At 36.0% G+C, this 25,776-nt stretch overlaps 1 long non-coding RNA gene across 1 annotated transcript; it reads right to left on the reverse strand.

Moving 5' to 3' along the window:
- Positions 1-592: 592 nt before the first annotated feature.
- Positions 593-25,171, reverse strand: LOC120522647. The gene is made up of 3 exons (XR_005632458.1): positions 25,097-25,171; positions 803-896; positions 593-607 (listed from the first exon to the last, which is right to left on the reverse strand). It is a non-coding gene; the product is annotated as an uncharacterized LOC120522647 (long non-coding RNA).
- Between the last annotated feature and the right edge of the window lie 605 nt (positions 25,172-25,776).

The following is a 25,776-nucleotide window of genomic DNA, read 5'->3' on the forward strand; positions in this document are numbered from 1 at the left end:
TTTTTGTTTGGGGAATGACCCATTTTTTTGGGGGGGGGGGCCCTTGAAAAAAAATTTTTTAGTTTTCTTTTGATTTGGTTATTTTCCCGATTTTTGAACGGGGAAAAACCTTTTAAAGTTACAAAAAACCACTGCTTTCAAGGTGTCCTATGTTTTCACATGACTGTATATATATATACACATATATATAATATATATATATAATATATATATATATATTATAACACACACACATATATATATATATAACACACACACATATATATATATATATATATATATCACACACACATATATATATATATAAAACACACACAATATTATAATATATATATTATACACACACATATATATATATATATATATATATATAACACACACATATATATATATATATATATACACACATAGTGTATTATATATATATATATATATATAAAAATACACACACACAAGGTATATATTTACAATGGTGAGAAAAATATTATACAATATTCTTTTAAACTAATTTGAATGTACAAAAAAAAAAAGACTTACTCCTGAACTTTGAGCTGACCTATAAGTTGATTTAGAAGTAACTGCTGATTAGTGGGCGACTCTTCAATGCCTGTGTAGAAAACAAATCTGCTTTAGAAGTATGAACTATTTCATTGCTTGCAACAGTGAGGTGCATTAAATATTAATAAGTACCAACTGTGAAGATTGTAAAAATATGTGTTGCTTTACAAAACTACTTGTTGATTTCATGACTTCTAGGTACATTTCTACATTATAGGCAGATTTATAAAATTTTAACATTTACCTTCATGTCTTCATTTTCAACTTTTGTTGCTTTTAGCTCTTCTTTCAGTATTCGAAGTTCATTTTCTAATTCTGCTTTCATTTCCTGTAGTTGACTAAAAAGAGAGACAGGGAAAAATCCTAAATGGATAAATATTTAATAACGCCTGTATTTTCCTAATCACTATCAAAACTGGAAACTTTTTTTTTTGCAGTCTACAATTTTTCTGTGAACCTATTAGGTGATCCTGCAAGTTTGACTGAAGGCAGCGTCAGTGGTTTTTGAATAGGGAGGAAAAATCATACTGATAAGACACATTTTCATTTTGTTCTAATTACAGTATGTGTGCCTCCAGACAGTCAGAGACAGCAGCTATTTCTAGAGAGGATAAAATTAAGAGTAGGCCTGATGAGAAAGGGATCTAAGATAATACTGCCTTAAACAGTATGGTTTAACCAGTGTTGGCAGAGAACAGAAATAAACAGGTAACAGGTATTTCCATGAAAAAAATGGAACAGAAAGTAAGAACCAAAATGTAACAACAGGTTAATTTCACTTTCATGAACTAACTGAAAAAACACTGTCATACGTTGCTTGAAGAAGATAACACATGATGTACTCATTCTCCAACATTCAGTTAAGATAAACTTTTATTTGTATAAAGCTCTAGTACTGTAACTACAAACTACAGGACCTGGTGAGAAATAGCATGTTGCCTACAAATGTAAAAATAAGGCAAATGGTACAAGTAGCAAAGATGAAAGTCCGATTTTACTGATCAGTTCAATTAACCAGCCAAATTTGAAGTACTAGTTTAAAGTCACCAGGAGACAAGCAACATATGAAAACATTTTTTAAACCATTTTAAAGACATGGGTGGCTGAGCCTGGCAACACTAAGCACAAGTCCAGTAACCACATTGCTGAAATATCCTTTCACACAGGGTCACTTGAGATTTCCATATATGTCAATTTTGAGGATTGAAGACCGATATAAACAAATAATTACCTAGATGTAATACAAATAAAGAACTTTGATGCAATAAATTTAAAACTGAAAAACGAACCTACGCTTTAGCTTGCTGGGACACTGCTTAATTGACCAATAGCCAGGCGAAAACAATTACTTTACTGTGATGCAATTGTACTGTGCAGTTAGGCAAATGTAGTGTAATGTGCTGATGATGCTGTAATAAACAGATGCCTCAAGAATAATTTTATCTTTTTTTAATGCAACAAAACAATACTCACTATATATGTATGTATATATATATATATACATACACACACACACCACTATTTCAACATTTATGAACTGCATTGAAAATCTGGAATATAAATCTAGAGATACAAAAGCAACCTATTGAAAGAGAAAATTTGCCTAAATAGTTAATTAGCCATAGGATCTGCACAAAATTTCAGTAAACTTGAAATGTAGGAAAAAACCCAAAAAAAACAAGTACTGTATATTATTGTTTCTAATTATTGTTTCTTATATTTGTAACTAGTGTTAATTAGAGAAATTCACCAAAGCACTTTTTGCCCCCCAGTATGTTATATTTGACAAACATTTTCCTGGAAATTGGCATGTGTGGCAGGTTTAGACAAACATTTTTTTCCCCACAGCTGCATAATGCTTTGTGTGGCTAGCATGACAACACAAAACTGTAAGCATATTTCACCTCACATTTAAGTTGCTGCCTGAACTGCTTCTGGCATGGGTGGTTCCTCTACTCCAGCATTTGCACCCAACATGCGTTTAAAAAAGAAAAAAAAAACCTGTATTTTTATTTGAGGGGTACATTGACTGAGTATAATGAGAATATAATGAAAATACTTTGTTGTTCTGCACAGATTCATTGTGCCATGTATCTTCATTGTATATAATGGTGATCTCTTATATCATATGCTCTCTGGGATAGCGGTTCAAAAGAATACTCAATCAGCCATAATCGTAATGCCTACTCAAAACAAAGCGTTAGAGCTCGACCTCCTCATTCCAGAGTCAGAAAACACATGAAATGGAGAACCTGTCAAATAATAATACGACAAAATATTTTTACTATTTGCAAGGATTTCTACCTTTCTGATGTAACAATAGAATTGAAACAAAAAAATGAAGTTTGAACTACAAAAAGATGTGCTTGATATACAAAATAAATGCCAGTTCTGTCAGATCTACAGTATCTATGCAGATTCGTTACACTTTTTTCTTCCATCAACACGATAGAAATGTCTTGGAAACAGTAATAAAACTTGTTACTATTGTTAGTTCACAGGGTTTATGGTATTTTATGCATTCATTTGGCCCATCCTCCTTTCCGTATATGGACTCTGGCTGCGGGATTGGAATATCAGCATCTGCTCCCTTCTTCATTGGATGGCCAATCAGTAACCCACATACTGGAACTCTGTAGCGCAATAATAAATACACTGCTCAAAAAAAAAAGGTAACACTTAATTATTACAATCTAACACAAAGTCAGTTAAGCATCAGGGATATCAATCTGTACATTTGGGAAGCATAAATGACTGTGAATCAACTTCACCCTCTTTGGTGAAAATAAAGTGACAAATGGTGTACTGAGAGGCAATAGTAAGATATCACCCAAAAATTGAATGGTTTTGCAGGTGGTGGCCACAGAGAATTGCACTCTCCTCATCCTTCCTGACTGATTCTTCTTTAGTTTTTCATTTTACTAGTGTCCTTGTCACTACTGGTAGCCTGAGGTAGTACATGCAGTTGAATTGTGTTGCACAGGTAGTCCAGCTCCTCTAGGATGGCACATATGTGCCACTGCAAGGTTGCCATGTCCCACTGCATGGTCTCAGAGTGTGGAGGAGATACAAGGAGATGGGACATTACACAAGGAAAGTGCTGTAGAAGGGCATCAGCCCAGCAGCTTAACGGTATCTGCTCCTTTGTGTGAGGAAGAGCAGGAGGAACACTGCCAGAGCCCTAAAATGACCTTCAGCTGGCTACTGGTGTGCATGTTTCTGACCAAACTGTCAGAAACAGACTTCATGAGGGTGGCATGAGGGCCCAATATCTTCCAGTGAGACCTGTGCTCCCAGACCATCACCATGAGGCTTGATTGGCATTTTCAGAGAATAACATAATTGACAGCTCCGCCATTGGAGCCCCATTCCTTCACAAATGTGAGTAGTTTCATATTGAGCACGTGTGACAGAGCGTGAAAAAGTCTGGTGGTGAAGCGTTATGATGATGTAACATCATCAACCATGACTGGTTTGGCGGTAGGTCAGTGATGGTCTGGGGAGGCATATCCTTGAAGAGTCCTGCAGACCTCCACATTGTAGGCAATGGTATCCTGACTGCTGTAGGTACAGGATGAAACCCTCAAAGCCACTGTCAGATCTTACACTGGTGTAGTGAGCCCTGGGTTCCTCCTGGTGTAGGACAATGCCCAGCCTCATGTGGCCAGGTAGTTCCTGGATGATGAAGGCATCAATGCCATTGGTCAGCCTGCGTTCCCCAGACCTGAATCAATTGAGAACCTGTGGGCGTTGGTAACGGTGCATCCAACACTCTCAAGTGCGCACAGACTGTGCAGGAGCTCAGTGATTCACTGATCAAGTCATTAGCAGCATGACCAGACATTGTCAGAAGTGCACACAGGCATGTGGGGGCCATACATACTATTGAGTCACATTATGCGTTGCCTTGATGAAATTCACACAAGATGGATCAGCCTGTTTTTTCAATTTTTCGATTTTGATTTGCAGTTTGATGTTGAACTCAACCCTCAATGGGTTGGTATTTCTGGTTTCCATGAACCGTTGTAACATTATTTTGTTCTCAACAAGTTACACAGTATTACTCAGTAAAGATTTTCACTTGAATATTTTGATCATTGAGATCTGATGTGTGATTTAAGCATTCCTTAATTTTTTAAGGTTTCCTAAACTCTTTTGGGACAAAGCGGCAGGACACGGCAAAGAGCATCTATCACTAAGCACTCATCGTCGCGCTTGGGAAGACAGCTTATCCATCACCAGGGCAACCGCGGTCCCAACTCTGCAGTGGCTCGTCACAAAGCAAATCCGAGCTGACGCTGTTCGGTATAAGTTGCCATTGTCGATGGGTGATGCAGGAACATTATAAATAAAGGACCTCTATTATTTGGCCACTAACCTGGCCACAACCCTGCCTGATTGCGTGTCTGTTTTTAGGAATGGTAGATCCCCTTCTGATAAATAACTGTGCTGTTCCTGCTTCAAGTGGAATAAAGTTGGTTTTGCTAAAGTACCGAGACTCAGTCTCATGTTTTGGGTGCAAGACAGGGACTCACATGTCACAATATAGAAATGTAACTTATTGCTGGTTTATGGGTATTTGCTCTATTTTCTTGTGTTTATTGTTCCATCTTTTGTTGTTTGAGGACGGCTAGCACAGTGGTTTCACTACTGTCTCAAACTGCTCAGGTCACATTTTGACCACAAGAATTGTTTCAGCATAGATGGCAGGCAAATTCTTAGCCCTAAGGGACACTTAAAATACAACTAAAATATACATAACATTAGTTCATTTCCTTCTTCCCACCGACTTCAATGCATTTCGCACTTGGTCAAATTTCTAAACATATCAGAAATTTCAATGAACTCATGGACAAGCTAATTTCATGAAGTTCAGTCTTCACTATTTGTAAATAGGTGGTTAACTTGTGCAGCCTGGAGTTACTGTAAATAAAGTGTATGTGCAATCACTACATACATATATTTTATTAGATTAAAATATTTTCCCCAAATTAAAATTGTACTGAATAAGTCCACTGTGGAAGCAACTTTGGATTCCGAGGCAAGTCCTCAAAATGCCTTCTTGGGACTCTTCCCTATTAAAATGCAGGTATGGTCAAATTTCAAAACAAAACATAGCATAAGGTCCTCCTCAATACAACGGGGATGTCTACAAAATCAACAGTGTGGATTTTCATACTGACCAAATAAACACACAAACACAAATTTAGTTTTACATATTAGATTTTGGGTGGTAAGATGGTTGCTGCTTCACAATAAGGAGACCAGGGTTCGAACCTAGGTACTCCATGCTTGGAGTTTGCATGTTTTTCCCATGTCTACATGGATTTCCTCTGGGTGCTACGGTTTCCTCACACTGTCCATAGACATGCAGGTTAGGTGAAATGGTGACGCTAAAACTGGCTTTAATCAGCGTTGGTGTGTGTGTGGTGATCCTGTGATGGACTGGCGTCCAGTCTAGGATTTAGTTCCTGCTGTGTGCCCTTATGCTGGCTGGAACAGGATCCTGCACCCTTGTGACTCTGGTCTGGATTAAGCAGCTTAAAAGATCACATGACATATTAGATGTACCTACAAAATAAATAAATAACATATTCTACTTAAATATTAAATACCGGTATGTATTTAACTTGTCATTGTAACATTACGGTGGTAGTTTAGGTATCCATTATAAGCAGGTATTAATAAATATTTAATTATGTTAACAATATTAAATTGGTACAGGCAGTGGTATGTTATCATTATTCTACAATAATTCATGTCAGGTTAAAACACTTCTAATACATTTTGAAGCAGATATTAGCTGCAGGAATGTGCATCAATTTAAGGAGGTATTATAAAGTATACAATACAGTCTACTGCTGACATCTTTAGAAGTAATTGTGACTTATCAACAACTGTAGAGAACACTGCAGAAATAAAACCGGTCCACATTAAATTCCATCCAACGCTCATGCTTGTCCTTATCATCCAAATGTTCTTTAATAATAACAAGAAACCTTTCTGGATGGCCACTAACTTATAACAAACAAGGTAAATTACAGCTAAGTAATGCTATGTCAGCTCTTGTGACCCAACTTGCTGAAAGGCCTTTTTGTTCTATGAAGATTTATGCTAAAACAGTAATGCCACCATTACCAAACTGTAATACCACCAGTCATGATACTTCCATGGTGAAAGCACAACTTTAATGTCTCTACACCTCCAGAATATTAGAACAATCCAGGCGAGAACAGGCCATTCAGTCCAACAAAGCTTGCCAGTCCTATCCATTTATTTCTTCCAAAATAATATCAAGTCGAGTTTAGAAAGTCCCTAAGGTCCTGCTGTCTACCACACTACTTGGGCATTTATTCCTTCTGTCTATGGTTCTTTGTATAAAGTTAAAACGTCCTAATATTTGTGCGAAATTTAACCTGAACAAGTTTCCAACTACATCCCTGTGTTCTGGCTGGACTAATTTTAAAGTCACAGTCTCAATCCACTGCAGTAATTCCATTCATAATTTTAAACACTTCAGTCACATCTCCTTATCATATTCATTTGCTTATTACTGTTGTACCGCCATCTTCTAACAATGACACTAACTTGCGCATACAAGGGCATCTGTACTGTTCCCTGATTACGATAAAATAAAGCTTCTAGCTTCATTCAATATGGAGAAGTTGAGACTTGTGTGTTGTAATTCAAAATGGGATGATTTAGATATATTCAGAAAACGACTAGCATGTAAAATATAAATATTTATAAAATATGCAAGCAATATAGTTTGTATTAATGCTTTTAATTCACTAACATTTTTTGGGAACTATTAAATACACATCATAAAATATCATTTGCATTTTAACATATTAAAATTATTGCATAGGAATAACATATTTCTAGAAGCTTGTTGTTTTTAATGAAGCTGATTTTGGTAACAGTATAATTAATAAAGAATGTATAGGCTTATAATAACCGCTTATAATTGATGACTAAAGTGTCATTCTTGTCCTTGTGTTTGCCTGAAGCCTGCACCCCACTTGGAGTCTGTCATTAATAATCTCATACACAATATTGTGTTCTTCATGACTTCATGAACTCATGACACTTTAATAAAACATCAATACTGCCAAATGTGTTTCGCATTATGAGAACCAAACCCATCAAATTGAATACAATGTCAGGCTTAGAATGACTGCAGCTCATTCTCTCATTTAGAAATTCACAAGAAGAAGGAGGACAGATTCTGTGACAGAGATGTCTTGAGACATTTTTGATCACAGTGAATGATGCATGGAATGTGTCACAACTGTGAAACAAATGATATAAGCCATCAAGGCAAAATTGTCATTTGCCCTCTTAAATAAGAAAATTGCTACCTAGATTTTGTTGCTTTTATTATAAAGAATTTTTTCTGGATAACTATGACCTACTTATTATAAGTACATACTCTATAAGAAAAGTAATGCTTTATTTAGACCCCAAAAAGGCAAAACAATCTGAACAGTAATGATCTGTCTAAACTTTAATTTTAACATGCAGTGTGTTTAAACAGCATCTGAAACTCTGGAATGACAACCACTAGGTAAAACTAGCAATATATTTGTCATGCACAGCAGAGTTGCCTATCTAGTTTAGACAGTGATGCAAAACCTGACACTTCATGTCTTAATTATGTTCTTACCCAAAGGCTCCATAGTTTTAAACAAAGGAAATGCAAGGTTAAATAAAAAACTTACCTTGCTGATGATTAAAATAAAGTATATTTACAAAAAGAGCATTATTTTCAAAATAGTCATCACATTAATACTATCCAAGAAGAATATTTCCTTTGATCAACAATATTTACTGATGCTATGGTTTTGGATGTCTTAAATAAATTTTGTGTCACCATTCTTGGACTACTTTTGTATATGTTGTGCAAACGTTTTCTAAAAATCTGAGGGACTTTTATCTTTCTTAGCAAAATAATGTGATTACAACAAGGCATTAGAAAATATTTTTGAGAGAAAATAAAACACCTTACATAAATGCATATAATAATAATATGACTGCCTAAAAATGTAGACTGTAAAACCAGTGCACACTTTTTAAAGAGTACCTTTGCCATCCTTAAAGTGCTCAACAAGATTAGGATACAAAACATCATTTATATATGCGTGTATATAAGTGCATCCAGAAAGTATTCACAGCGATCACTTTTACACATTTTGTTATGTTACAGCCTTATTCCAAAATGGATTAAATTCATTTTTTCCCAGAATTCTACACACAACACCCATAATGACAACGTGAAAAAATCTACTTCAGGTTTTTGCAAATTTATTAAAATAAAAACTGAGAAATCTCATGTACATAAGTATTCACAGCCTTTGCTCAATACTTTGTCGATGCACCTTTGGCAGCAATTACAGCCTCAAGTCTTTTTGAATATGATGCCACAAGCTTGGCACACCTATCCTTGGCCAGTTTGCCCATTCCTTTTGTAGCACCTCTCAAGCTCCATCAGGCTGGATGGGAAGCCGGTGCACAGCCATTTTAAGATCTCTCCAATGATGTTCAATCGGATTCAAGTCTGGGCTCTGGCTCAAGGACATTCACAGAGTTGTACTATAGCCACTCCTTTGATATCTTGGCTTTGTGCTTTGGGTCGTTGTCCTGCTGAAAGATAAACCGTCGCCCAGTCTGAGGTCAAGAGCGCTCTGGAGACAGGTTTTCATCCTGGATGTATCTGTACATTGCTGCAGTCATCTTTCCTTTATCCTGACTAGTCTCCCAGTTCCTGCCGCTGAAAAACATCCCCACAGCATGATGCTGCCACCACCATACTTCACTGTAGGGATGGTATTGGCCTGATGATGAGCGGTGCCAGGTTTACTCCAAAGCGTGACGCCTGGCATTCCACCAAAGAGTTCAATCTTTGTCTCATCAGACCAGAGGATTTTGTTTCTCATGTTCTGAGAGTCCTTCAGGTGCCTTTTGGCAAAATCCAGGCAGGCTGCCATGTGCCTTTACTAAGGAGTGCTTCCGTATGGTCACTCTACCATACAAGCTTGATTGGGGACTGCTGCAGAGATGGTTGTCCTTCTGGAGGTTCTCCTCTCTCCACAGAGGACCTCTGGAGCTCTGACATAGTGATCATCGGGTTCTTGGTCATCTCCTGAAAAGGCCCTTCTCCCCGATCGCTCAGTTTAGATGGCCGGCCAGCTCTAGGAAGAGTCCTGGTGTTTCTGAACTTCTTCTATTTATGGATTATGGAGGCCACTGTGCTCATTGGGACCTTAATAATAATAATAATTTATTACATTTATATAGCGCTTTCAAGCACTCAAAGCGCTTTACATCAAGGGGATCTCCTCAACCACCACCAGTGTGCAGCATCCACCTGGATGATGCGACGGCAGCCATAGTGGCAGAACGCCCACCACACACCAGCTTACTGGTGGAGAGGAACAGAGTGATGAAGCCAATCCAGTGTATGGGGATGATTAGGAGGCCATGCGGTCAGAGGCCAATGGGCAAATCTGGCCAGGATGCCGGGTAACACCTACTTTTCCGAAGACATCCTGGGATTTTAATGACCACAGAGAGTCAGGACCTCGGTTTAACGCTCATCCGAAGACGGTGCTTTTTTTCAGTATAGCGTCCCCATCACTATACTGGGGCATTAGGACCCACAGACCACAGGGTGAGCACCCCTGCTGGCCTCACTAACACCTCTTCCAGCAGCAACCTAGTTTTTCCCAGAAGGTCTCCCATTCAGGTACTGACCAGGCTCAACCTGCTTAGCTTCTGTGGGCAACCAGTCTAGGGCTACAGGGTGATATGGCTGCAGAAATTTTCTGTAACCTTCCTTAGATTTGTGCCTCGAGACAATCCTATCTCGAGGTCTACAGACAATTCCTTGACTTCATGCTTGGTTTGTGCTCTGACATGAACTGTCAACTGTGGGGCTTTATATAGACAGGTGTGTGCCTTTTCCCAAAACATGTCCAATCAACTGAATTTACCACAGGTGGACTCAATCTCCAGGATGATCAGGGAAAACAGGATGCACCTGAGCTCAATTTTGAGCTTCATGGCAAGGCTGTGAATACTTATGTACATGTGCTTTTCAATTTTTTTTTTTAATAAATATGCAAAATCTTAAGTAAACTTTTCACTTTGTCATTATGGTTTTGTGTGTAGAATTCTGAGGAAAAATGAATTTTATCCATTTTGGAATAAGGCTGTAACATAACAAATGTGGAAAAGTGATGTACTGTGAATACTTTCCGAAGACTGTGTGTGTGTGTATATATATATATATATATATATATATATACACACTGTATACAAACAAATAAATAAATAAATATAAATATATATATACAACACACACTAGGGACAAGCACTCCTGGTGCCAACCCTAGTTGCGCAGCATATTAGTAAAATCTGTAAATGTACAAAAGAAAATGATTATTTATAGTGGGTTTGCCCTGTTGCTTCACTTGTCAACCCCAAGGCCTGTGCTACATGGCCAGCCACTTCTGTCTCTGCCGCTCGTGTTGTGAAGAGGGGAGGTTGAAGCGACCTAAGGAGACGCGGTGCTCTCTGCAACCCCTCTTAAACAGTGATACAATAGGAAACAAATACAGTTTTTTTTTGCCTCTTATTTGCTCGATCAGCTGCTGGTTTGGTGTGCTGCTGCATGATCTGTATCTCGCGTTGCCTTATATTTAAAAGCCTGTACAGCAGCTGTCCTCACAGCTTTGTCTTTTATTTCTGGCCGGCGTGGTTAAATCACTATATCATTGATATATACATACACATACATATATATATTCTGTTGAGACATTCAAATGGTAGAGTCAGAATTTGGTGTAAACAAAATGAGAACATGGATCCATCATGCCTTGTTACCACTGTGCAGGCTGGTGGTGGTGGTGTAATGGATGTTTTCTTGGCACACTTTAGGCCCCTTAGTGCCAATTGGGCATCAAACACCGTATTAGTATGGTGTTCCTAATAATCCTTTAGGTGAGTGTATATATACATACACACACACACACACACACACACACACACACACACACATATATATATATATATACTATAATAAGAAGTATTCATCCTTTAGAAGTTATCACATTTTATTATTATGCAACATGTATTTTATTTGTCTTTTATGACACTTATCAACAGATAAAGAGTTTTTAATGTCAAAATAAAGACAGATCAGTGGGCTAAATTAGTTACAAATATAAAACACAAAATAATTGATTGCATAAGTATTAAAACGACACACCTGATCATCACTGGTGCAGACAATTGGTTTTAGAATTCACAGAATTAGTTTAAAGGAAATTACCTGCCTGGGGTTTTAATTGATTGTAGTATAAATTAACCTAACCATATGTAGAAGGTACTTGTGAGTCAGTGTGGTGGCCTAACTATGCAATTATGTGTCCATGAAAAGTACAAATCAGAGAATGGAGACAATGAAATCATCTAAGTCACTGAATATTCCTTGGAATCCACTTAAATCAATCATGATGAAATGGAAGAGGATGAAACACCAGTAAATCTGCTTAGAGCTGGTTGTATACACAAACTAAGTGGTTGTGCAAAAGGAGATGAGAGGAGAGGCCAACAAAAGACCAACGAGAGCTCTGAAGGAGTTATAAATTACAGTGATGAGACTTGAGCGACTGTGACGACAACTATTGTCTGGGTGTTTACCAGTAACGGCTTTATGGGAGAGTGGCAAAGAGAAAGACACTGCTAAAATACACACAATCCACATTGGAGTCTCTGAAAGCAGCTGGAAGAATGTTCCATTGATAATGAGACCAAAATTGAACTTTTCGCCATCACACCAAAGCGATGTTTGAACACTGTACATTATGAAAAACACACCATACCCACGGTGGAAAGGGTAGTGGCTGCATCATGCTATGGGATGCTTTTCTGCAGCTGGCCCTGGAAGGCTTATGAGGTTAAAATGAATGCAACAATATACAGTGAAATCCTGGAGGAAAACCCGATGCAGTTTGCAATAAACCTCTGCCTTGGGAGAAGAGTTGTTTTCAAGCAAGACAACAACCTCAAACATGAAGTCAAAGCTAAACAGTAATGGCTGAAAAACAACAATGTTTAAGTCTTGGAGTGGTCAATGCAACTATTCACTTACCCATATAACCTGTCAGAGCTTGAGCAGTTTCTCAAAGAAGAACTGGAAAAAACAGCAGCGTCAAGATGTGCAAAGCTGATAGAAAACAAATATCTATCCACACATACTCAAGACTCTTATGACTGTCAAAAGTACGTCTACTAAATACTGATTCAAAGAAGGTGAAAACTTGCGTGATCAATGATTTTGCTTCTTATATTTGTAATACTTTTCTGTTAGTCAATGTCAAAACGCACAAATAAATCTATGTTGATGCAATGTTGTATAACAATAAAATATGAGAATTTGCAAAGGGTGAATACTTTTTATATGCACTCAATATATGAAAATGGCAATCTTAAGTTTTAAGGCCCCAACCTCAGTGTTTGAGCACTTGGTGCTAGTTTTATAAAACAATTGTCTTTACTGCTGTTTTATGTTTGCTGTAAAATGTGGAAACAGCTGATAAATACATTAAGCAAATTCTCATAAGGTTTACCTAAGGTGTGATTTATCCGTGTATTTAAACTCTGCACTATTTACAAAAATCAATCAAACCTAATGTATGTGATCACTCTTTTCTGTGTAAATAATCACAACTATATAAAAATGCACTGTGAGTAAAGGAGAACATGTGAACTTCACAGAGAAGGTACTGTCTTACAAATTAAAACTGAAGTTCAAGATAAATAGAGTGAATTAAAGTAGAAGGCTCAGTGGTACAACTCAAATCTAAAATGACTTAAAAGGGAACATAACCTATATCAAATTACAGCTGCCATAGCAGTGCAGACTGAACAACAATCCCTTTATTTGTCACCTAAAAACAACAAAACAAGAAGCAGTTTAGACATGAAGCTGTTTATACAATTTCTAGCATTTCAACCAGAACTGGAAGCCCCATACTTTCGTCAGGCTATATGACCACTAGCATTTACTGTATACTTGCACGTTGATCCTTGTAAAGTACTACACATCGCATGCTTTAAAAATAAGAATACTAAGGAAGCATGGAATTATAACACATGTGAAGTCTTGAGTCACTGTGGCAAAGTAGAACAATAATCCTGACTACACTGCAAATAGGGCCAGTTGCTATAAAATTTGCAAAGTAATATTTTAACTTTGAACCTGGATGAAGAAGAAAAAAAGAAGAACAACAACAAGAGTCCCCCACAATATTGCTGCAAATAATGTGAAGTCTTGCTTTGCATACCAAAAGAAAACTTTATGCAGTGATGATCAAATTTTAAAAGGGAACACAGCACTTACCTTTTCATATCTCACATGTAGAGTAGATAAATCGGCTTCAGCTGTGGTTGCCATCTGTGGCATCATTGCTTCTTTTTAAACTGAACATATACAAAGAATGTCTTGAAAACTATCCAAAAATGTGCACTGAGCAAATCCTCAGTTGTTACAGAACTAGTTAAAGCTGGTGATGTTATTGTGTGGTCTTGGACTTGTGCACCTGTGTGTGTGATATCCACGGTGGTCATTTTCTCTTCTAAAAGGAGGCTGGAGGATATTGTCATCTCTTCCAATCAATATTAGACATGTAGACTCTACCATCTTTCTTGTCTGCCTGTGACATTAAACATTTTTAAATACAATTTTGAGCACATTTGGTTGCTCAATACTAACCTGGTGATGTTGTATTTGTGGAAAAATTAAAAATCACAAGAATCAATGTAGCAGTGAAAGCTACTACTGTGTTAACATGCTATTGGATTACTTGGAAGTCTGTTTTTTAAAAATTCACCTTCCCACTTTAGTCCATTCATGTGAGTTTATGGTTGGACTATTCAGAGAAACATGAGATTGTTGTTAATTTACTACTTGGTCTGCAAAAAAAGTAATTAAAGGTAAAATTGATTAAATATGTATGCAATTCAATTTCTGGCCGACTTGGTTAGATTTTCTTATTTTATACAATTAACAAGTGTGAAAGGTCCTCTTTACATCACAACTTGGACAATTCAGGTAGTTTTGCTTTCTCTGAACTATTCTACTTGTAGCTCCAAATTCATAGGGCATTAACATGTAATTTCCAGCATTGAAACTCATATACACCACCTGTCCGTTGGCATGTGAATGTGGCATGGCCAGCCTGTCTCATAAGTACTGTGTTGATTCTTGGGATTTGATTTCCTCCACCAGGCTTAATACTAAACCAGAGATACCATTGGTCTGCTCTTTTCAGATGATACAAAAATGGCTGCTTCTATTGACACAATGATTTTTTTAAAGCTCCCAAATGAAATAGTAATTTTTGCAATTAAATTATAAAAAAAGTGCCTGATCCCCTTGAGCTATATTCACTAGCCAGAAGTAATTTCAGTATGCACATCGCCCCACCCACAATATTGAAGAGCCCTTCAGGATCCCAATGTTCTCTCAATAGCGAAGAAGTTAATGGATTTGTATATGAAACATTTCAGTCTTCTAGTCTTCTTAATTTGTCAGTGTGAATTAACTTGGCGAGCCCAACCTCATTTCAATCAAAGCTGACCATTAATATTCTAGAGGATTTTCTGCAAAATGTTATATTTGAACTCAGAAGGCTGACATCTTTTCCTCTTGTGTTCTTGAGTAAAACCCTTAAGATTCCAAATGAGGAAAGTTAACGAATGAATATTATACATCTTTCTGTTTAGGGGTAACATTTCAAGCTGAAAAAGAAAACTACATTTTTTTTTTTTACTCTTTCCTACCTTCATGGAAAATCTGACATTTTCCACTGTCAACCTGACACCAGTAAAGTTTCAGGATGACAATCAAAACACAGAAGATGAATATGACTATCTTTCATTCTCAACCACCCAAAATTCTGCTTCCCCAAATAAAGCTAAAATCAAAGAGCTCAAAATTCCTCTCCTTTGAAATCAACCAATCATGACATGCCTAAAATGCACAGATTCCCTTAAAAATGGTGAAAAATGGTGAGCTGCTGAAATATCAGTTGCTAAATCTCATATATACTCGTAGTAAGGCAGTCAAGAGGATAAAAATTAAAAGTACACAGTATCTTCTTACTTTGGATTACTAAAATTCATTACTTTTGTTAACAGTCAGATTAGTTCTTCCCTTGATTTGAGACAGAGAGAAAAGCAGAAAAAGAAGAAAAATGAAAACACTACAAGAGATGCGATTAAGTATTATTAGCAAATATAATTGTTATCAGGTGAGTGACAGAGCTGTACAAAGGAGCAGAAAGATGGGTTAAGGCTAAAAAAGACAAATAAAAAGGTAATAAAAGTAGTAATTATAAAACATAGTGATGCAAAACAAAAGGAGTACAATATAACAGTCAAAAACTGTAATAGCAATGCAGAACAGGTGGATAATTAAAATAAATGATGGATTAGAACAAATGATTAAGGACACCTATGACATGTACAATATACTGCTCATAAAAATCTTTAAAACTTTACAAGGATGTAGCAAAGTTACCTTACATTTTTCTCGACATCCAATAATTTTTAATAAACTGAGGAGAAAGTTTTTTTTAGTTTCACCTCCCCTCTGCAGGAAGTTGTATGTGTGGATGTTTTCAACCAATACCACCAGCTTAGCTGGAAATATAAACCATAACAGATGCCTACAGTTAGCAGTCAGTCGTATATCATTATGTGCAACCTTATTTTCAGTGGTCATCAAAGAAAAAGTTTGGGAAGAATAAGGTCTACTTTTTCTAAACAAAATTACTCCTTCCCTTTCTTGTTGGTATGGAATAACTCATGATTTTTCTGATTATTTTTAGATTTGATACAAAACACTGGAGAACATGGACAAGTAAGTATTACAATATCATTTCACACATTTACTTATTCTAAGCTTTCTAATAGATTTTTCCTTTTGCTCCTCCAAATCTACTAATTTATTCAGAAGAGGTTTCATTGATTTTCTAAGCCAGTCATCTTTTCTCTTCAACAGTCACTATTCATGTTGTCATATTTTCTGACACTTTTGTTTTAAATAACTAATGCTTGTAAAGTTCACCTAATTATTTCACTTCAACCTTCAATTCCAGTTTGGTATCATTCATAACTAATGTCTTTTTTTCATTCATTGTTTTCATGTCCATCCAACATAATTATCAAGTCAAAAGAAATTTTTCTGCAATCTTTTGTAGTAATCCAGTAGCATTACATGGGTGGTTGGTGTTGGTATAGGATTTATAGAAGTTTATGACAAATAAGACCCTGTTTTTATAAACCGTGGTCACATTTCATAATCAACACATCAATACATTTATACCAGGCTTAATAATACAGAAATAACAGAAAAGATTCTAGTTATGTACTGTATTATGTGTATAAGAATTTCTTTAGTTAAAGAAGGGTTATACACTGTCTCCCATTCCTAGCTGAACAGTGTTTTATTCATTATTGTTCAGGAATAAAAGCATATCTATATGCCTTGTAGTCAGTTGCACAAGCAGCTTGTAACTGTCAGGGTGCAGTCAAGACCAGCCATTCTGATTGCACTCAATGTTCAGGATATGCCCAGATAGTCTGGTGCCAAGTTTAAGACAAATAGTAAATCCATCATTGGCTGAAAGCTGCCTGCATGGCTAAAACATTCCACCGGAGGCCTGCATCAGGGGAGTGAGGAATTAGTGGTTGCAGTACTCTGTTCATTAGCATAAATACACACAACCATTTTGTTTTGTGACTCCCCAAGTCTACACAGAGGCAGTAACTTTATGACAGGGCTATGAGCGATGCCTGCCTAGAAAATGCTGTGTCTACAGTACCATTAATTTAATTTATATCTTCATCTTTGTAGTGGCACATTTAGTGATATAACTATTAGTTGTTAACATAATCAAAAATGGGTAAGAGTACAAGCTTATTGACTGTACTAGTTGGATTTCAGCTCTTATGTCTTGTCGATAAAATGTTTTCTACATGGCTGTCGAATGTGACTCTAGATGGAATGTGGTTCTCTGGCTCATACAACCAAATGTGCCAAAACCTTAAAGTCAACCATGCTCACTGGTACATGTCGGGTTCTATCATTGTACTGTACATAGTCTCTGTAACTGTTTCTGACCGCTGCTTATTATGTTTTTTCTTTACGAGTGCTTGATATGGCAGGTGCTGCAATGTGACCTCAAACTGGCATACTTATTTGTATGTGGTTAGTACGCAGATGTACTACTTTAGTACTTCAGCACATTACTGCACAGTTTGCTGAAGCGTCGATCTGCTGCTGGATTAAAAGTACCTGACATGTAGTTTAAATATTTCCTTATGTGCCTATTTAAATGAAGAACAAGTAAGTCTATGTCATTGTTTTCAATGGAGCAAGGCAATTAAATATTCCAATACAAATTTCAACTAATGTATAATCAATAACATTATTTGGTGTAAACTCTTCACATAAGTTAATTGAACAATGATAATTGTTAACATCCCTCAAATAAATAAGTAAGTTAAATATGAAATCAAATTTGAAAGAAGGCCTGAGTATCTCATAAACATACTATAGTATTTATAATTATGCCAGGGCAATTTTGTCACAAGAAACCAGAAATGCTGGCCAAGTTTTCCAAAATACATCAGCTTTTAATTAGTACATCTCAAAAAGAGAGACCAATAAAAAATAAATGAAAGAGTAGTTGTTGCCTCCTCCCTCAGAATATGCTTTCCTTCCATACCTCTTTTCTTTTTATTAGGTTAAAACACAAGTGTCAAAAGAAACATATGAATAATCAATCAGGTAAAATAAATTATAAAATTAATTAAGGGAATATCTAGCACTTGAAAAACATTTTCATGAATGCCCATAAGGCTGCGCTTGACTGGCCTGACTCCAGTATAAATTTCAAACTTTTTTGTAGCGATCTATAAGCTTCCTTGTACTTGTTAGCTGGAATTTTCTCTCGGTCTTCCTTTGTAAATTGTTCAAGCTCATGAATATCTGACTTAAAAGTTCAGTTTTCATTAGACACACTGTTTCTTTTTATATCTGTTACAGCCAAGAAACTACAAACAGTAAAATCATATGTATGTTACAGATCACCTGATGAAAAAGTGAGTTAACGATGTTAAGAAAAGACTTATTTTCCCATATTAATTAATACTGCACTATTTCTCTCCCTCAGGCTTTGTTTAACTACAAGCTTGTGAAAAGTAGCACACCTACAGAAATTGTTCAATTTTCGTGATCTGAACAGGCAAACATTAAATCTTCTGCGTCACAGATAAGGTGAAATACTTAGGCAAATTACACATAAAATTGACATGATTCATTCTGAAAATCTAAGCAAATAAAAATGCATTATACCATAATTAGATATTCTTCTTTTCTCTAGGCTGCTCCCGTTAGTTCTACCTATAGCGGATCTTTTCCTGTTCTTATCATCTTGTTCTGTTACACCCTCACCTGCATGCCCTCTCTCCTGCATCCATAAACCTTATCTTAGACCTTCCTCTTCTCCCTCTTGTCTGGGAGATCCATCCTAACATCCTTCTCCCAAATGCCTAGCATCTCCTTTGCACAGGTCCAAACCAACCTTCTCTCTGACTTTGTCTCCCCAAATGTCCATCCTGAGCGACTCTACTGTATTTGTTTTTAATCCTGTCCATCCTTGTCACGCCAATGTAAATCTTAACATCTTAAACTCTGATACGCCCAACACTGTCTCCTGTTATTTGGTCAGTGCCACTCATCTCCAACCATATAACATAGCTGGTCTTACAACTGCCCTGTAGACATCCCTTTCACTCTTGCTGGTACCCATCAAATCAGTCCTGCACTCTTCTCACCCAGTCCACACTCCTTGCACTCTTCCACACCCCTGTTACTCTATACTGTTGATATCAAGTATTTAAACCAAGAGTTCCTAAAGTGGTCGATATCAACCCCTGGGGTCGATTTGAACTTTCTATGGGTCGATGAGTTTCAATAAAAAATTTGGGATGACAGCAAAATAGACCCCTTACTACTGCTATTTGTTTGTTACTTCAAAATATCTATGATTCCAATAGGTACCTAATTAAGAAGTAAAATAATTCAAAAAAACACTTTTTTGATAAAAACACATTACATACCAAACTTGTGAACGAAAAGGTAAAATGTGTCATTAAAAGAGTCACACGTAAGAATGCATGAAAATACATGTAGCACAAACATGTCTGTGCATTGTCTTATCGAACACATCAAACAGTGCGGACATGAAAACCGTTTCATGTCGGACTTCCTCAGTGGGACGGAGACAATGGATATTTTCATATTAGCAGAATCTATATCAGTCTTATGCAGCCATGCTTTCATAAAACACTAGAAATTAGTTCGTTTGATGTGACATGTACTTATTTGTGATTTGAACTTTAAATATAATTATTTATTAAGGAGCAGTACTACGAAAAAGAAAATTAAAGGACACAGTTTATTTATTTGAGTTTGAACAAAAATCTGTTTCAAGTAAGTACATACTTTATTGTTTTTTTTATCACAGGGGCTGTCGAAATTGTTTGTTAATAAAAGTTTTTATTTCTTCAGATAATAATATGACAGAACCAAAAAGAAATGCAGACAAGTACAGCTTGGACTATTTATACTTATTTTGAATTTACATATTTATTTCATTAAAGTCAAAATGTAAAAACCTCAGCTCGTATTTTTTTGCTTTAATTTTCGTTAGTGCAGGTTTTGATATTAAATGTTGCACAAGATAATGCCATATTCCGTAGTCCTTTTATCTTTTTCAATCATTAATTACAAGTGATTAAAATGAAAAGTTTGATATCTAATGAAATATTTAATATTGAATACTGTACAAATGTATTAATTTGAGTAAGTAAAGTAAATGACTAGGGGGTCAACGGTTTTAAAAGTTTTTGCTAAAGGGGTCTGCTGCCGAAAAAGTTTGGGAACTCTTGATTTAAACTCATTTAACTTTGCTAACTATACTCTGTGCATCCTCTGACAACTCTCTCATTCACACACTCTTGTAACAGGATTAATCAGGGCTGGCAATGTTATTTATGACTTAAAACTGTAACAATACAAGTGAATTTCCTCTAGGGATGAATAAAGTATCTATCTATCTTGCTGTATCTACATTTTTATACTAACACTTTAGTTTACAAATACTACCCATGTCCTCATGGGATAATCTGCATTAACTTCAATTTCTGTTTAGGTTGCAAAGATGCACTGTATGTTTTTAGTTAACTGGTTGCTTTACTTTTTGTCCACTAAAACTTGACTAACAATAATTAAATGACTAAAATGTAACTAAAACTAAAATACAATTTATCAGACTAAGTGTAAAACTAAATCAAAATGTATTGTCAAAATTAACACTGGTGTATATGACAAAAACCAAGCCATAAAGTCCAGGGAACCCTCTGTAGACCTCTGTGATCAAACTGTGGTAAGGCACAGGTAATGGCAAAGGGATTAAACCACTTGCAAAGCTTAAAAGTGTCCCTAGAAGCACAGTAGCCTCAATTACTTTGAAATGGAAGAAGTTTGGAACCACCAGAATTCTTTCTAGTGTTGGTTATCCAGCCAAACAGAGTACCTGGGCAAGAAGGGAATTTCTGAGATGGACCAAGTAAGAATTTCTCTGCTGAGAGGTGAACCTGTCAGAAGGAGACCATCTCAGCAGAACTCCATCAATCAGGAGCATATGACAGAAGGTTTAGAATTTGCCAAACAACACAAATTTAAAAAACTCTGAGAACACAAGGAAAAATATTCTCTGGTTTGTGAACCAAAAATAGAACTTTTGTGAAGCACTGTATCTGGCAAAGACCAAGCACTGCTCATCACCAGTTGAATATCATCCTGTGGTGAAGCATGATGGTGGTAGCATCATGCTATGGGAATGCTTTCTCAGCAGGGACGGGGACACTGGTCAGAACTAAGATAAGGATAACTACAGCTAAATACCAACTCCAGAGTGCATGCGACCTACAGTCAAGACAATGCTGGATTGGCTTTGGCACACGTCTCTGACTATCTGTGAGTGGTCCAGCCAATGCCCAGACACAAACCCCATAAAACATCTGTGGAGAAATATGGCAGTTTACAGGCACTTCTTTTCCAATTTAAGGAATCTTGAAAAACATCTGCTAGCAAGAATGGAATACACTGCCGAAATCCATATGTGCAAAGCTTTACAGTTACTTAACCAAGAAGACTTGATGCTGTAATTGCTGCCAAAGCAGCTCCTACAAAGTACTTAATTAAGGGTTTGAATATTCATATGAATAAGAGAGATATCAGGTTTTGATTTTATAAATTTGCAATCCTTTCTGAAACGTTTTCACTTTGTTATCATGGGTTAATGAGTATAGATTGATGGACAAAATGGCACATATATTCACTTAAAACTAATCTAAAACACACAGAATGTGAAGGGTCTGAACACTTTCTGAATCTACTATATACTGTATGCTTTTTGAATTTCAAAGTGATATATAAATAGTTGTGAAATGATTATTATGCTACCAGAAGCAATGTAGTATTTAGCAATATGTGATATTTTATCATTTTATGGAGATTTCCTGATGAGTTAACTATACCATTTCACTCTCTTTATATCAAATAAACAAAACACACATACGTTTCTTTTAGATGCATTAAAAATAATGCTGAATACTTTCTGAAATCTCTGTATTTATAGTGGAAGACAGGTAGTTTAAGTTACTTGTTCAGGGTGAAATGGAGGTGAGAACTGGGCCAGCAGCCTCCGTTTTGATTCTGCTTTTTCATCTAGTACATCAACACTACTACTGAGTGTGCGTGTGTGTGAGACTGGTCCCTGGGATGGCCTGATCCTCCAAACAAGAATTGGTTTGTGCCTTACATCCGATGGTGCCAAGACAAAAGCTACAATTGGGTTAACATGGTTTAGAAAATGAATGGATGGATTAACTATTGTGGTCAGAAAAGCTACACTGCCATTTTTTTGTATAGCCTTTATATTATTAGATTCCTTTCTGGTTTTGGGAGTCATTTTAACTACTGTGGTTACAAAAAAACTGCACTATGCCATTTTTGCACACCATTTATATTTTCAAATTCCTATGTGGTTTTGGGAGCTGCTGTGTGCAAAAAGGAATGGTGGTAATTAGCTTTAATTAGTGTGTTCTTCCTAGAAGACAAAGTACTTACGCTTTCTGGCACATAATCTAACTTGAGAACCAGCCCAGCTGTAGTCTGTCCTCGTTTTTAGTAAGTTTGACTCTTGATCATTGAATTATATTATTAATTAAAATAACAAGTAGGCAAAACTGACTGCCAAAACTCTTAGATGCACAAGACACCAGTCTACACACTTCACTGCCACACAAAACAAAACGTTTGCCAGTATTTACAAAGAACTGAAGGTGGATATTTGACATATTTTGTAATTTATTATTAGAACAGTGGGTGTTTAAATCAAATCAACTGCACCACAAAGCAATGGGTGCTTGTTGTTCTCTGCTGCTTCCTGTACTACTGCCCAAATTTCATTAAAAGACTTCTTTCTTCACATTAACAATTAATAATTTATTTTGTTTTACTTGAAACTGTTTTCTGTGCTCTTGTCGAATTTTGTACTTTCCAACCAGTGAGCAGTATTGGATGTACGCGATTTTTAAATCGCCTTGGATAAAAGCATCTGTGTAACAAACAAGAACAAGAAGAAATAAATGGGAGTGAGACACTGACAAAGATGGTGGATCAAAAAGACAGAAATGGAATCAGAGTCAGACAGAGACAGGAACATGAGTACAGATTTGAGGGAAAGGATTAACTTTACATTTATTTAAACATGCATTTATCATGTGCCGAGGAAAAACAGGCTGAGGTGCTTTAGGCAAGTGGCGTGAAAGACAGAGAATTATGGTGTGGAGAGATGCACGGTAAAGCAGATGGTGAGGATGAAACCAATAGGGAGTCAGTACAAGACATGGATGGAAGTGATAACAAATGTCTAAAGAAGAATAGGTCTTTCCCATGAGGATGCCCAAGATCACAGAAAATTGAGGAAAAATATGAGTGGTTAAATTTAAAAAGTAAACAATTTTTTTTTTTTCTAAAAACATTTTGCCAAGCATTGTTTATACATTACATTACTTGATTCTTTTCTTATTTAGCATCCCAAAACTTGTGCTCGTATTTGTTTAAAAATTCTCCTCTAAAATTGTCAAACGAAGATTATTTATTTTCTTATTTATTAGCACACTGAAATTGACTTTCACATATCAAAATTTTTCTTGCTTCTTAAGTATCAAACTTTTATTTTTACATATCTAACACTAATTTATTTTTGGTCAATTTTTCAGTCATATTTCCCACTTGATTATTTTTGTTATGTCTTGCTTAACATTAAAAGCTACTGGAAAAATATGCATTTTTAACACTTAATTACTTTACTATCTATCTATCTATCTATCCCAGTAATAGTGTATTATCTATCCCAGGGTCTCCAACTCGGTCCTGGAGGGAGCCAGTGGCTGATGGTTTTCATTCTCCCCCTTTTCTTAATTAGAGATGTGTTTTTGCTGCTTATTAACTCCTTTTGCATTTATTTTAATTGACTTGTTTTTTAAGATGTGTTCCCCTGAATTTCTTCATCATTCCACTCAATTGCTTAATGTGATGTGAGTGAGCTAACGAAGACCAACTAAGTCAGGGCCTCAAACTCCAACCAATTTCACTCCAACCAGTTTCTTAATTAGGAGCCAAGTCTTGTTGTTAATTAAACCCATTCTTCAATTCCATGGTCTCATTGTGCAATAGCAGACATTTCTGATATTGTTGATTTTTCTCTTTTCTAAGAGCACAGTTAAAATGTTTTGGGGACCTGAGCAGATTAACATTCCTGAGACCTTCACCTTTCTTAATTCTCAGGTACTGAATGATGTACACAGTTTCCTGATCATGTTTTGGCTCATTTTGTAGCTCATTATTGTTTGGCTGCTAATTAAGGAAAAAAAGAAACAATTAAGGAGATCCGAGTTTTCAATAGCAAGTCAAATAAAATAAATTCCAAAGAAGTAAATTAGCAGCAAAAACAGGTCACTAGTTAAGAGAAGAGTTAGAATGAAAACCTACAGCCACTGGGCCCTCCAGGACCAGAGTTGAGGGACCCGATCTACACAGTAATGGAAAATATTACAACTTATGGTGAAGACATATCTTCTTGTTTTAAAAGAGGTAAAGTAAAATGTTAACTTGTTACTGCTACATCAACAAAAACACAATTTATTAAACTATAAACTATTAACATCAAATAAAACTGTTTATATGCTGTTGACACCTTTGACAATACATCTATTTTGTTGATTTGGACTACTTTTTGTTGGTTCTATGACTCACACTGGAAATTAGCATTTAATTTTATCTTTGATCATAAACTAATTAGTTGTGTTTTGTTTTCAATTGCACACTTACTCTTTCTCTGTAGTAACAATTGTTAGGAGTCGGTTTTGTTCTTTTATCTTCATGCCCAAATTGTCACTGGCAATCCTAAAATATTTACAAAGAAGAGGATAATTAATTTTCACATGTCATTAAACACACTGTTACATACTCAAACAATTTGACATTTCTTTTGAGAGACAAAAATGTCTCTACTTGGGAAAAGTTCAGAGAAAAAACTTGAATTCAGTAGAAGCAACATGATTAATAATCCTGACCCAAAACCATTAAAATTCTGGCAAGCCTAAAGTGAAAGTGAAATTCCTAAATGTCCCAGACTATTTTTATTAGTTGAATCAGGCACGTCCATTTCTTCTGTGAAATTGCTTTTAGATTCTGTCCAGAAATTTGCAGAACTAGAAAAATATATCTGCAAGCAGTCAATGTGCACTAAATTGCTTTTGTTTTATAATTGACAAAACAGAAAATGCTGTAGTTTAGCAAGTAAGCTTTGTGAATGTCTATCTGTACAAACTTAAGTGTAGAAAATAGAGCGTGATGAACTAAAGACAAGTGAGACTGTTTAAAACATGTGACAATTGTAATTCAAAGAAAGCAAACCTTACAAAGGCTGTGTACAAAAGTAAGATACAACTTAGCTGCAAATTACAATCATCCGCTCATTCATATTATGACTCCACCTATCCAGTTTT

The sequence above is a fragment of the Polypterus senegalus genome, unplaced genomic scaffold (genome assembly GCF_016835505.1).
Source record: "Polypterus senegalus isolate Bchr_013 unplaced genomic scaffold, ASM1683550v1 scaffold_3569, whole genome shotgun sequence".
Lineage (NCBI taxonomy): Eukaryota > Metazoa > Chordata > Cladistia > Polypteriformes > Polypteridae > Polypterus > Polypterus senegalus.